General features: G+C 43.5%; 1 protein-coding gene across 2 annotated transcripts in view; it reads right to left on the minus strand.

Annotated features, from left to right (window-relative positions):
• FAM3A (FAM3 metabolism regulating signaling molecule A) overlaps positions 1-10,948 on the minus strand; it is a 99,483-nt gene extending 88,535 nt beyond the window's left edge. Inside the window, exon 1 of one of the 2 annotated variants that reach the window (XM_040324823.1) lies at positions 10,712-10,948. The gene's annotated coding sequence lies outside the window, so the exon portion shown is untranslated. The remainder of the gene's footprint in view (positions 1-10,711) is intronic. The other variant, XM_040324822.1, reaches the window with a different exon arrangement.
• Between the last annotated feature and the right edge of the window lie 1,875 nt (positions 10,949-12,823).

Below are 12,823 nucleotides of genomic sequence, written 5' to 3' on the forward strand. Positions count from 1 at the left end.
GTTATGGATTGATTTCGATCCATGACTGCCTCCAATATGGCCTGCCCACATAACTTTAGGGGAAAAACGTCTTTTCCCCATATCTTTGTTTCCCGACATGCTTGCAAGCATAAGAGGTATTTGGAGCCCTAAAAGCGACTAGTACCCCAGTATATCCGAAACACATATGAGGACACCTGGGAGGACCACAAGTGAAACAGAAACCTGAAGTACCAGCAAATATAAATTTGGCGTATATAGACACTGCTCAAAAAAAATTAAAGGAACACTTTTTAAATCAGAGTATAGCATCAAGTCAATTAAACTACTGGGATATTGATCTAGTGAGTTAAATAGCAGAGGGGGGTTGTTTCAGCTGCTTTGGTTTTAATGAAATTAACAAATGCACTGGATGGTCAACAACAAGGTAAGTAATGGTTTTACAGGTAACATGCTTACATGGTAATCTATGCTGCCTTCAAATTCTTTACCTCTGTCCATATCACTGATGTTTGTTTTCTTATTGTCCATACCTAAATTATGAGCTGGTTTTATCATTCTAGCCAAGATGATCTTGTAGTCCGTTTTTGGTGTAAGAAATTCCCTGAACCTTCTTGCAGTTCAAGAATCTGACTGACCTTCCTTCTCCTGCTCTCTCCTATGGTTGCCTCCTGTGGGACTCACTCTCCCAGGCTTAGTGGACGGAAAGGAGGTGGTGTTGGAATCCTCCTATCCCCTCAAAGCACTTTTCAGGTTCTTAATCCACCCCCCTCTGTCCCTCACCTTATTTGAAGCTCATTGTATTCATCTATTTTCTCCAGTTTCATTGAGAATTGCTGTGATCTATCAGCCCCCTGGACCAGTATCAAACTCCGAGGGGAGTTGGAATTTAGATTTTTTTTTAAAAAAGGCTGATTTTCACCTGATTTCTGGTGAGTGTAACATCCTAAGGGGGTGGTGTCCCACGTGGTGTAGTGGGGGTGTGGTGGAGGTGATTATATTCAGGGGATAATAAGAATTAAAAAAAAATGTATATTATACACACACACACACACACACACACACACACACACACTGGAGAGAACAAGTATTTGACACACTGACGATTTTGCAGGTTTTCCTACTTACAAAGCATTAGAGGTCTGTCATTTTTTATCATAGGTACTCTTCAAATGTGAGAGACGGAATCTAAAACAAAAATCCAGAGAAATCACATTGTATGATTTTTAATTAATTTGCATGACATAAGTATTTGATACATCAGAAAAGCAGAACTTAATATTTGGTACAGAAACCTTTTTTGCTATTACAGATATCATATACGTTTCCTGTAGCTCTTGACCAGGTTTGCACACGGCAGCAGGGATTTTGGCCCACTTCTCCAGACAGAGCTTCTCCAGATCCTTCAGGTTTCGGGGCTGTAGCTCGGCAATACGGACTTTCGGCTCCCTCCAAAGATTTTCTATTGGGTTCAGGTCTTCAGACTGTCTTGGCCACTCCAGGACCTTGAGTTGCTTCTTACAGAGCCACTCCTTAATTGCCCTGGCTGTGTGTTTTGAGTCATTGTCATGCTGGAAGACCCAGCCACGACCCATATCCAATGCTCTTACTGAAGGAAGGAGGTTGTTGGCCAAGATCTCGCAATACATGGCCCCATCCATCCACCCCTCAATACAATGCAGCCGTGCTGTCCCCTTTACAGAAAAGCATCCTCAAAGAATGAGGTTTCCACCTCCATGCTTCATGGTTGCAATGGTGTTCTTGAGGTTGCACTCATCCGCCTTCCTCCAAACACGGCGAGTGGAGTTTATACCAAAAAGCTCTATTTTTGTCTCATCAGACCACATGACCTTCTCCCATTCCTCATCTGGATCATCCAGATGGTCATTGGCAAACTTCAGATGGGCCTGGACATGCACTGGCTTGAGCAGGGGGACCTTGCGTGCGCTGCAGGTTTTCTTTGAGACTGTGGTCCCAGCTCTCTTCAGGCCATTGACCAAGTTCTGGACTCCTCACCTTCCTCATGATCATTGATGCCCACAAGGTGAGATCTTGCATGGAGCCCCAGCCTGAGGTAGATTGACCGTCGTCTTGAACTTCTTCCATTCTCTAATAATTGTGCCAACAATTGTTGCCTTCTCACCAAGCTGCTTGCCTATTGTCCTGTAGCCCATCCCAGTCTTGTGCAGGTCTACAATCTTATCCCTGATGTCCTTAAACAGCTCTCTCATCTTGGCCATTTTGGAGAAGTTGGAGTCTGTTTAATTGAGTGTGTGGACAGGTGTCTTTTATACAGGTAACGAGTTCAAACAGGTGCGGTCAATACAGGTAATGAGTGGAGAACAGGAGGGCTTCTTGAAGAAAAATAACAACAGGTCTGTGAGCCGTAATTCTTACTGGTTGGTAGGTGATCAAATACTTATGTCATGCAATAAAATGCTAATTTATTATTTAAAGCGGGAGTTCACCCATTTATTTATTTTTCTCTTTTCCCCTTAGATTGATGCTCGTTTTGTCTAGGGGAATCGGCTAGTTTTAAAATATGAGCCGTACTTACCGTTTTCGAGATGAATCTTCTTCCGTCGCTTCCGGGTATGGGTCTTCGGGAGCGGGCGTTCCTTCTTGATTGACAGTCTTCCGAGAGGCTTCCGACGGTCGCATCCATCGCGTCACTAGTAGCCGAAAGAAGCCGAACGTCGGTGCGGCTCCATACTGCGCCTGCGCACCGACGTTCGGCTTCTTTCGGAAAATCGTGACGCGATGGATGCGACCGTCGGAAGCCTCTCGGAAAACTGTCAATCAAAATAGGAACGCCCAGTCCCGCAGCCCATACCCGGAAGTGGCGGAGAAGATGCATCTCGTAAACGGTAAGTACAGCTCATATTTTAAAACAACTAGCCGATTCCCCTAGACAAAACGAGCATTAATCTAAGGGGAAAAAGTGTAATGTGCGGGTGAACCTCCTCTTTAAAAATCATACAATGTGATTTTCTGGATTTTTGACAGAATCTATGATAAAAATTACAGACCTCTAATGCTTTGTAAGTAGGAAAACCTGCAAAATCATCAGTGTATCAAATACTTGTTCTCCCCAGTGTGTGTAAGTGTATACATTTTTTTTTCTTCGACATTCTCCTCCCCCCTTCGGTGCACTGTTGGTTACCTTGATACAGCCTACCACTCTATACAGATGCTCCAATTGTATCTATATTCAGGACATTGGTTTTTTTAAAACAATGTTTTATTATTGGACACTCTTGCATCGAAACAAATAGTTTAGCACTGCTAACATTTATATTTTCCTTGGGGTGTGTAGACATGCTTATTACTAAACATATACTGTAGATGCAAGCTTTGCATAACTGCTATATTCTAGGCAAGAAGGGGCATCTGTTATGTACCAAACAAAACACTACCGTCAGCGTATAAGGCCACTTCTAGTAGAGTCTGGCTGTTTTCCCTGCATGTTAGTCCATTGTCCATGCACACATAGGCTTTTAGCAGCATCCAGGAACAGCAGAGTTTGGCCAAAAAAAAAACCTTGACACAGCTAAAAGTCTACATGCTAGATGCGTTTATTGCTTAAGCGTTAATTCATTTCAATGGCAAGAATAAATTATTATCCTGGCCAATGAAATTAAATAACGCCCAAGCTCTTGACGCCTGTAAACGCGCCTAAAAGAGTTAGACACTTTTACATGCATCAGGCTTCCTTTCTTTCAAAACATTGCTTCCAGGAGGAAAGACTTTTAGGAGAGTTTTTAACACCTCCTGCGTGCAAAAGGACTAAAATGAACAATGGGCAATAAAAAACAAGACGCGTGTAAATTCTTCCATGACACACAATACTGTAAGCTATAGTCCTGTAACATATGGTGCTTTCACATAATAAAACAAGGTCAGTAAATGATTTACATCATAGAATAGAGTGAACAGTACTTGCAAAAGCATCCTGGAAGGTGACGATCTGGTTACTACAGTAACATGAAATTCAATATTGAGCATCAACGTTGACTAGAGCAAGCAGTTCTCAGCCTTAGGAAGACCAGGTGCTGGCAATTTTCCTCCAAAACCTTCCATGCTCCAACCGCAAGGGCTCATTTACTTTGTGGTGCAAAGCAGAGCTCCACCCAAAAGGGGAAGTTCTGCTTTAAGGCCGCCACCGCTCCTGTTTCTGAAGTGGAGTTTTTGGGGAGGTGGGGGTACCCGATTTTTGACAGGCTCCGATCACCTAGGCAATCAGAAGTGGAAATCCCCTCCCCCCCCCATCCCTGCAGTCTTCTGGGACACTTCAAATTGCAGCACAGCTTACCCGTGCACCCAGCTGTGACAGCTTGTGGCTTCACAGCGGGTGTCCACAGTTAACATGCTGGCGCCGGGGGATAGCCGAGAGCATGTGAACAAGGTTCAGGTGAGCCCATCGCTGGATTGTGGGACATGCGAGTGGCTATTTAATTTTTACAGCTCCTCTTTAATGTGCATTGTGTTAAAGCAGGGCTCGACAAATCCCGGGCGCCAGGTCGCCATGGCGACTAGAAATAGGGTCCTGGCGAATTGGCTTGGAAGGGGGCGCCATCTGGTGGTGAGCCGTTGGTATTACAAGTTAAGCATTACAAGTTAAACAGCAATTGTATTGTAATTTTTCACTATTTTCACTGCCATCTTCTTCCCTCTAATTAGAACCCCCAAACATTATATATATTTTTTTATCCTAACACCCTAGAGAATAAAATAGCGATCGTTGCAATACTTTCTGTCACGCCGTATTTGCGCAGCGGTCTTGCAAGCGCACTTTTTTGGGGAAAAATTACACTTTTTTTAATTAAAAAAATAAGACAACAGTAAAGTTATCCCCATTTTTTTTTATATTATAAAAGATAATGTTACGCTGAGTAAATTGATACCCAACATGTCACGCTTCAAAATTGCGTCCGCTCGTGGAATGGCGTCAAACTTTTACCCTTTAAAATCTCCATAGGCGACATTTAAAAAACTCTACAGGTTGCATGTTTTGAGTTACAGAGGAGGTCTAGGGCTAGAATTATTGCTCTCGCTCTACCAATCACGGCGATACCTCACATGTGTGGTTTGAACACTGTTTACATATGCGGGCGCTGCTCACGTATGTGTTCGCTTCTGCACGCAAGCTCGTCGGGACGGGGCGCGTTTTCTGGCTCCTAACTTTTTTAGCTGGCTCCTAGATTCCAAGCAAATTTGTCAAACCCTGTGTTAAAGTGATAAAGTTTTTTTTCTTTTTTCCACAGGGGTGAGAAAGAAGAGAATTTGGAACAGGGAGCACCTGCCCATGTTCTAATCATGTGCTTGGGGGCTATCCTGACTGCAGACTCTGGAGCAGACCAAAAGCTACGGCCCCACACTAGTCAACTTTTCAAGATATAACACTGACACACAACCCAAAGCTGTCCCACTGTGGTCATTTACTCACGGTCACAGGCAATACAAATTATTTAGCCTGCAGAGCAATGCAATAGGTTCACCGTTGATTTTCCGCTTGACTACTTTTACCTACCATCTGTTTACTCCAGTACTTAAAGTAGAACTTTAGTCAGAAAATTAACCACTTGCTTACTGGGCACTTAAACCCCCTTCCTGCCCAGGCCAATTTTCAGTGCTCTCACAATTTGAGTCACAATTGCGCAGTCATGCAACACTGTACCCAAATTACATTATCGCTTTTTCACACAGAGAGCTTTCATTTGGTGGGAATTTAAGCAGTGCTGGGTTTATTTTTGGTAAAAAAAATAGGCGGCGCTGGTGGGCACTGGATAGCAGCAGTGGCTCCCTGTGATCGGGAACGATGTCCCTCTGACAGAAGCCACCAATTGGCTTTTCTTTTCTCCTCACCCCGTCAAAAAAAAGATCTTCTGCTTACATCATGCGATGAGCTGTCAGTCAATGAAATTGGCCCCTTACTCCGATGTGTGATCAGCCGATTCTCATTGATGCGCTGATCACAAAGCATTTCGTGCGTGCACCACGCAGGGGGCGCATTCTCTGGACGTAGTACATGGACACCCTCCTTGCAATTAGTGCCCACACCATAGCCATTTTCCGGCTATAGCGCGCGAGGGAGGTGGTTAAACCATAGCTAAAGGCAAAACGTTGTTTTTAACAAAGTAGAGGGGGGTTAAAACACCTCAGTATGTATTGCTATCTATGCCCTCCATTAGGGAGAATTACCCTCTCTATTTGTCTACCTGATCACAGGTGAAACGCCTTACAGGCTGCAGAGTAAAAAAGAAAATATTAATAAATGCACATTTATCTGCAAAAAGATGTCCATTTTTTTTTTTTTTTTTTACAAAAGGTGACCTTGTCTGCACACCGATATGTATGGTGGCCTGCTGCTTTCCCTGTAATGCCAGGTCTAAACAGCTGCTTACAATGCTTATGCCCCGTACACACGATCGGAAATTCTGACAGCAAAAGTTCGATGAGAGCTTTCGAATGAAAATTCCGACCGTGTAGGCTCCATCTGACTTTTGCTGTCAGAATTTCCGCACAAAAGAAAGAGCTCGTTCGCAAATTTTCAGACGGAAAAAAATCCTATTGTCTGTAGAAATTCCGACACACAAAATTCCGACGCATGCTCAGAAGCATTGAACTTCATTTTCTCGGCTCGTCGTAGTGTTGTACATCACCGCTTTCTTAATGGCAGAAAGTTCCGAGAACTTGTGTGTACGCAAGCCAAGCTTGAGCGGAATTCTGTCGAAAAAACATCCAAGGTTTTCCTGACGGAAAATCCGATTGTGTGTACGCGGCATTATCCTTTAACTCCCCTGCTGCTCCATTCAGCTGGGAAAATGAAGTGAACAACCCAAAACTTATTGGTATGGAAGGTATGTGACTGATGGCTTATTCACACCATTTCCATTGAACGGTGGTGATCTGCATAGGCGAATGCAGGCTTAACCCAAGGGCACATAGAAAACAGTTATTTTCTATGCACCGTGTTAACACCAGAAGTCTGAGCTGGGGAGAATTGCTGCAGCGCAACACAGAGTGCCGTAAAAAAAAATATATATATTTAATCGCAAAAGTATCCCGACAGCTTGCGCCAAAGGCTATCAGAACACCCCAACAGTGACTGTGTGTGATTGGATTCAGACACTATTTGGCTGAGAATTTTCCACCTGGCTTCTTAGACAAAAGTTGGCAATTTTTTTCTTCTTTTTCGGAAATCTCTATGGTTGCCATCAGGCGGCGGACGTTTCTTTCTCCATGTCCTCGATGGCACAGGAGAGCCCGGAGAAGCAACGGATGGCGGCGGGCGTCCCCTCTTGACGCCTGTAAGAACGATCAAGCGGCAGGAACTGCCACTATGATCATTCTTATGGTGCACAGAATCGCCGGCAGAAAATAATGATATCTGAATGATGCCTGTAGCTGCATGCATCATTCAGATATACCCCCTGAAAGTCCAGGATGTCAAGTGGTTAAATAAAAGATCATAAATACCTTTTTCGTTTATCAACAGTCACATGACCCCTTGCTAGGTCCCCCTGGCTGCCCTGTCTGGTAGTGGTGGGCAGAGAGACCCCTTATAAGTGCACCGCTTATGGAAAAGTCACTCACTGGCACTGGAGTCCTACTTTTTCCGCTAATCAGCAGGCTTGCTAAAGGTTTACAGCAACAAGACAAACGTCAGGTTAACCATATCGGCGCTCATTAACCGCTTCCATACAGGGCTCTTATACACACATCCATACCAGGCCTATTCTGGCACTTCTTTCCTACATGTACAAATCATAATTTTTTTGCTAGAAAATTACTCAGAACCCCCAAACATTATATATGTTTTTTTAGCAGACACCCTAGGGAATAAAACGGCGGTCATTGCAACGTTTTATCTTGTACGGTATTTGCGCAATAATTTTTCAAACGCCTTTTTTGGGGAAAAAAATTGTTTCATGAATTAAAAAAAACAAAACAGTAAAGTTATCCCAATTTTTTTGTAAAATATGAAAGATTAGGTTACACCGAGTAAATAGATACCTAACATGTCACGCTTTAAAATTGCGCACACTCATGGAATGGCGCCAAACTTTGGTACTTAAAAATCTCCATAGGCAAGGCTTTGAAATTGTTTACAGGTTACCAGTTTAGATTTACAGAGGAGATCTAGCGCTAGAATTGTTGCTGGCACTTTAACGCACGCGACAATACCTCACATGTGTGGTTTAAACGGCGTTTACATATGTCGGCGGGACTTGCGTGTGCGTTCGCTTCTGCGCGCGAGCTACCGGGGACAGGGGCGTTTTAATTTTTTTTTATTACGATTATTTATTTATTTTACATGTTTATTTTTTTACACTTTTTTTATTTATTTTTTAATTTTTTTATTACTTTTATTCCTATTACAAGGAATGTAAACATCCCTTGTAATAGGAATGTGTGTGACAGGTCCTCTTTATGGAGAGATGCGGGGTCAATAAGACCCCACATCTCTCCTCCAGGCTGGAAACCATGAGATCGGTGAAAAAAAATCACTGAACTCATGAATACTGTGGCTTACAGCCGCAATCGCGGCTTTGTTTACTTACGGGGACCCGGGCGTGACGTCATCACATCGCGCCCGGGTCCTCCGACGGTCATAGAGATGACTGGTGACCATCTGGTCACCAGTCATCTCTATACTTCCTGCCAGCGCCGGACGATTCTTTCTCTGGGCCCCCAATGGCACGGGAGAGCCCGGAGAAGCACCGGATGGCGGCAGGAGGGGGGGGGTGTCCCCTCCCGCCGCCTGTAAGAACGATCTAGCGGCGGAACCGCCGCTATGATCGTTCTTATGTTGTGCAGAATCGCCGGCACAAGAGATAGATATCTGGATGATGCCTCTAGCTGCAGGCATCATTCAGATATCCCCCTTCAAAGTCCAGGACGTCATATGACGTCCACTCTGGATGGTAGAGACACTTTGTGGACGTCATATGATGGCGGCTGGTATGGAAGTGGTTAAATAGCAGAGCATGATTGTTGTCACCCTGAAAATACAATGGACAGGCTTGGAAGAGGCAGAAGGAGTAGCAGCTACAGAAAAATACAAAGTATACAGTGCTTGAGGTCACAGAGTGCCTGTGCAGCCGTGTATTACAACAGGGCTCAACAAATCCCGGTCGCCAGGGCGACTAGAAATAGCATCCTGGCGACTTGGCTTGGAAGGTGGGCAAAAAAAAAAGTCCCCAGCTCTTCCTTGTGTGAGCTGGCGCCATTTGGTGGTGGCCGTTGGTATTACAAGTTAAGCATTACCAGTTAAACAGCAATTCTGTCATTTTTCTACTATTTTCACTGCCATCTTCTTCCCTCTAATTAGAACCCCAAAAATTATATATATTATTTTATCCTAACACCCTAGAGAATAAAATGGCGGTCGTTGCAATACTTTCTGTCACGCCGTATTTGCGCAGCGGTCTTACAAGCGCACTTTTTTTTGGAAAAAATTACACTTTTGTAATTAAAAAATAAGACAACAGTAAAGTTATCCCCATTTTTTTTTAATATCATGAAAGATAATGTTACGCCGAGTAAATTCATACCCAACATGTCACGCTTCAAAATTGCGTCCGCTCGTGGAATGCCGACAAACTTTTACCCTTTAAAATCTCCATAGGCGACGTTTAAAAAAAAACTCTACAGGTTGCATGTTTTGAGTTACAGAGGAGGTCTAGGGCTAGAATTATTGCTCTCGCTCTACCAATCGCGGCGATACCTCACATGTGTGGTTTGAACACCGTTTACTAATGCGTTCGCTTCTGCGCGCAAGCTCGTCGGGACGGGGTGCGTTTTCTGGCTCCTAACTTTTTTAGCTGGCTCCTAGATTCCAAGCAAATTTGTCAAACCCTGCATTACAATGTATGTTTTCAGTTTATTTGTTGCTGTTTTTCCCCCACATACAAGCTTGTCGCTTGTCTACACACCTTAGGCTGCATTCACACCTAAGCGACAGCCGCGTTCGCGTGTAGCGGCAGATTTGCCGCGAGTACAAATGTTTCAATTTTTTTTTTTTTTTTCCTAAAAGTATTCCCATTGCTGTCTATGGGAAAACGCGCCTGTCGCGTGAAAAAAAGGGTCCGGGACTTTTTTTCAGGCGACAGGCGTTGCGCGTCTATGAGATGTGAACCATCTCCATAGACAGCAATGGGAATTCTCCCCTCTAGCGGCAGAAGCGTCCCGCGTCGGGCGTTTTGTCGCTAAGGTGTGAATGCAGCCTTAGGGCTCATATATGCAGACAGATGAGACACAAATATGCTGTTGTGTAAAAAATACAGCAGTCACCCCCCCCCATACAACTTGTGGTTCCCCAATTTTTTGATGCCACCTCATAGTTGCGCCTCAAACCGTGTGCGTGCATGAGCCCGAAGGCCGGGTTCACACAGGTGGGCTGCGGTTTGGGTGACCACATTCAACCCTTTACGCGTGGTTTCTAGATGTGTCCCCATTGACTTCTATAGGGATTTCACACTGCTCATTTGAAATAACGCTTATGCGTTCTTGTCGCGTTTTGGATGCCCTAAAAAGGTAAAACGCGTTATCATTAATGCACTTGTAAGTGCTGGATATGGAACAATAATGGAGAGAGAAGCAGGAAAAAAAAATAATAATAAAGGAGAACACAGAGGACTGCAGTGATGAGATGTCAGTGAGATGTGGATATGAAGTACCCAGCCACAGGTGTCTCCATCCATTCTCAGCCCATTGAGGGGACACTCACCTCACACACACGGTCACTGCGCACCCCTCCGCCGTCCTCCCTTCTCCACCATAGCCGGAAGTCCCGGCAGCTTCGGCCGCAGCAGCTCCCTGCCCCCGGTGTGTCGTCTTGGTGAGGTAAATTCCCGGCTGCTATTGGCTGGCTACGTACTGTCCTAGCTACCTACTCTGCTCTCCGGGAGGACGGAAGCCGCAAAGGGCCAGTGTACAACAAGCGCAAAGCGCTTCGTAACGGAAGTGACGTTTCGACGCCGCCATCTTGCTACACCCCAAAATCATCAACATTAACGACACAAGCGGACATCTTGTTACACCCACCGGAGCAGAGTTTTGCATTTTACAGTTATTTTTAACAGAAAACGGAGCTTATAAGGTGAAATACAGTATTTAGAAATCGGACGGACTATTTAGATGTTAAATTTTAAAAGCAGCGGCAAACCTGCTGGTCTCACATAACACCTCGCTTTTTTAATTCAACATGTTAACAGTTCGATGGATTTCTAAATCCTGTATTTCACCATATAATCTCCGTTTACTGTTAAAAATAACTATGGAATGCAAAACTCCGGTGGGTGTAAAAAGATGTCCGCTTTCCCCCTTCTCGGTGTATCCTTACTATGAAGAAGTGCCGTGGTGTATCAAGATGGCGGCGATGAAACGTCACTTCCGTTACTAATCGTGACGGATCGCCTCATCTGACGGAACACTGACTAATGGGATGGCCACGCCTTAGCGAGATGACTGGAAGTTGCTTCTTGGTACTCCCACACAGCCAGGTGGGGAAGAGGAGGGTCGGCCATATTACTACACCCAAGTCTGAATGTCAAATTACAGACGTTATAGATTGAACATATGCCTTTTATAGGCAGCAAAGAGTGGAATTAGTGAAAAGCTTTACATTTTGTCATCAAAAAAATATGGAGGCGATTACTGACTAATTAAAATAACAGTTTCTGGGCTGTTGAGCTTAAAGCAGATCTCCATCCATAAGGGGAAATTTCACGTTAACCCCTTCATGTGAAAAAATTCAATTCGGATGGCCGCACTCCAACAAAAATGTATTTATTGGTTAAAAATCCATACAGCAAAAGATGGAATCACTTTTTCTGACATTTGTTGTTTACAAGTTAAAATCCATATTTTTTGCTAGAAAATTACTTAGAATACCCAAACTTATATATATTTTTAGCAGAGACCCTAGAGAATAAATTGGCGATTTGTTGCAATATTTTATGTTACACGGTATTTGCGCAACGGTCTTTCATGAATTTAACCACTTAAGCCCAGAGCCTGTTTTTCAGATTCGGCGTTTACAAGACTAAAACAGTTTTTTTTTGCTAGAAAATTGCTTAAAACTCCCAAACATATATATCTTTTTCTAACACCCTGGAGAATAAAATGACGGTCATCGCAATACTTTTTGTCACACCGTATTTGCGCAGCGGTCTTACAAGCGCACTTTTTTTTTGAAAAAATTTACTTTTTTGAATTAAAAAATAAGACAACAATAAATTTGGCCCAATTTTTTTATATATTGTGAAAGATAAAGTTACGCCGAGTAAAATGATACCCAACATGTCACGCTTAAAAATTGCGCCCGCTCGTGGCATGGCGTCAAACTTTTACCCTTAAAAATCTCGATAGGCGACGTTTAAAAAATTCTATAGGTTGCATTTTTTGAGCTACAGAGTAGGTCGCGGCGATACCTCACTTTTGTGGTTTGAACACCGTTTTCATATGCGGGCGCTACTCGCGTATGCGTTCGCTTCTGCGTGCGAGCTCGTCGGGACGGGGCGCTTAGAAAAAAAACATTTTTTTGTTTTCTTATTTATTTTTATTGATTTTATAATTTTTTACACTGAAAAAAAAATGTATCACTTTTATTCCTATTATAAGGAATGTAAACATCCCTTGTAATAGAACAAAGCATGACAGGTCCTCTTAAATATGAGATCTTGGGTCAAAAAGACCTCAGATCTCATATTTAGACTAAAATGCAAAAAAAAAAAAAAAAAATATGGAAATGTTGTCATTTAAAAGAATGACAACAAAAAAAATGTCTCTTTAAGACGCTGGGCGGGACTGACGTTTTGACGTCACTTCCGCCCAGCAA

The sequence above is a fragment of the Rana temporaria genome, chromosome 9, assembly GCF_905171775.1.
Source record: "Rana temporaria chromosome 9, aRanTem1.1, whole genome shotgun sequence".
NCBI classification, from domain to species: Eukaryota; Metazoa; Chordata; class Amphibia; order Anura; family Ranidae; genus Rana; species Rana temporaria.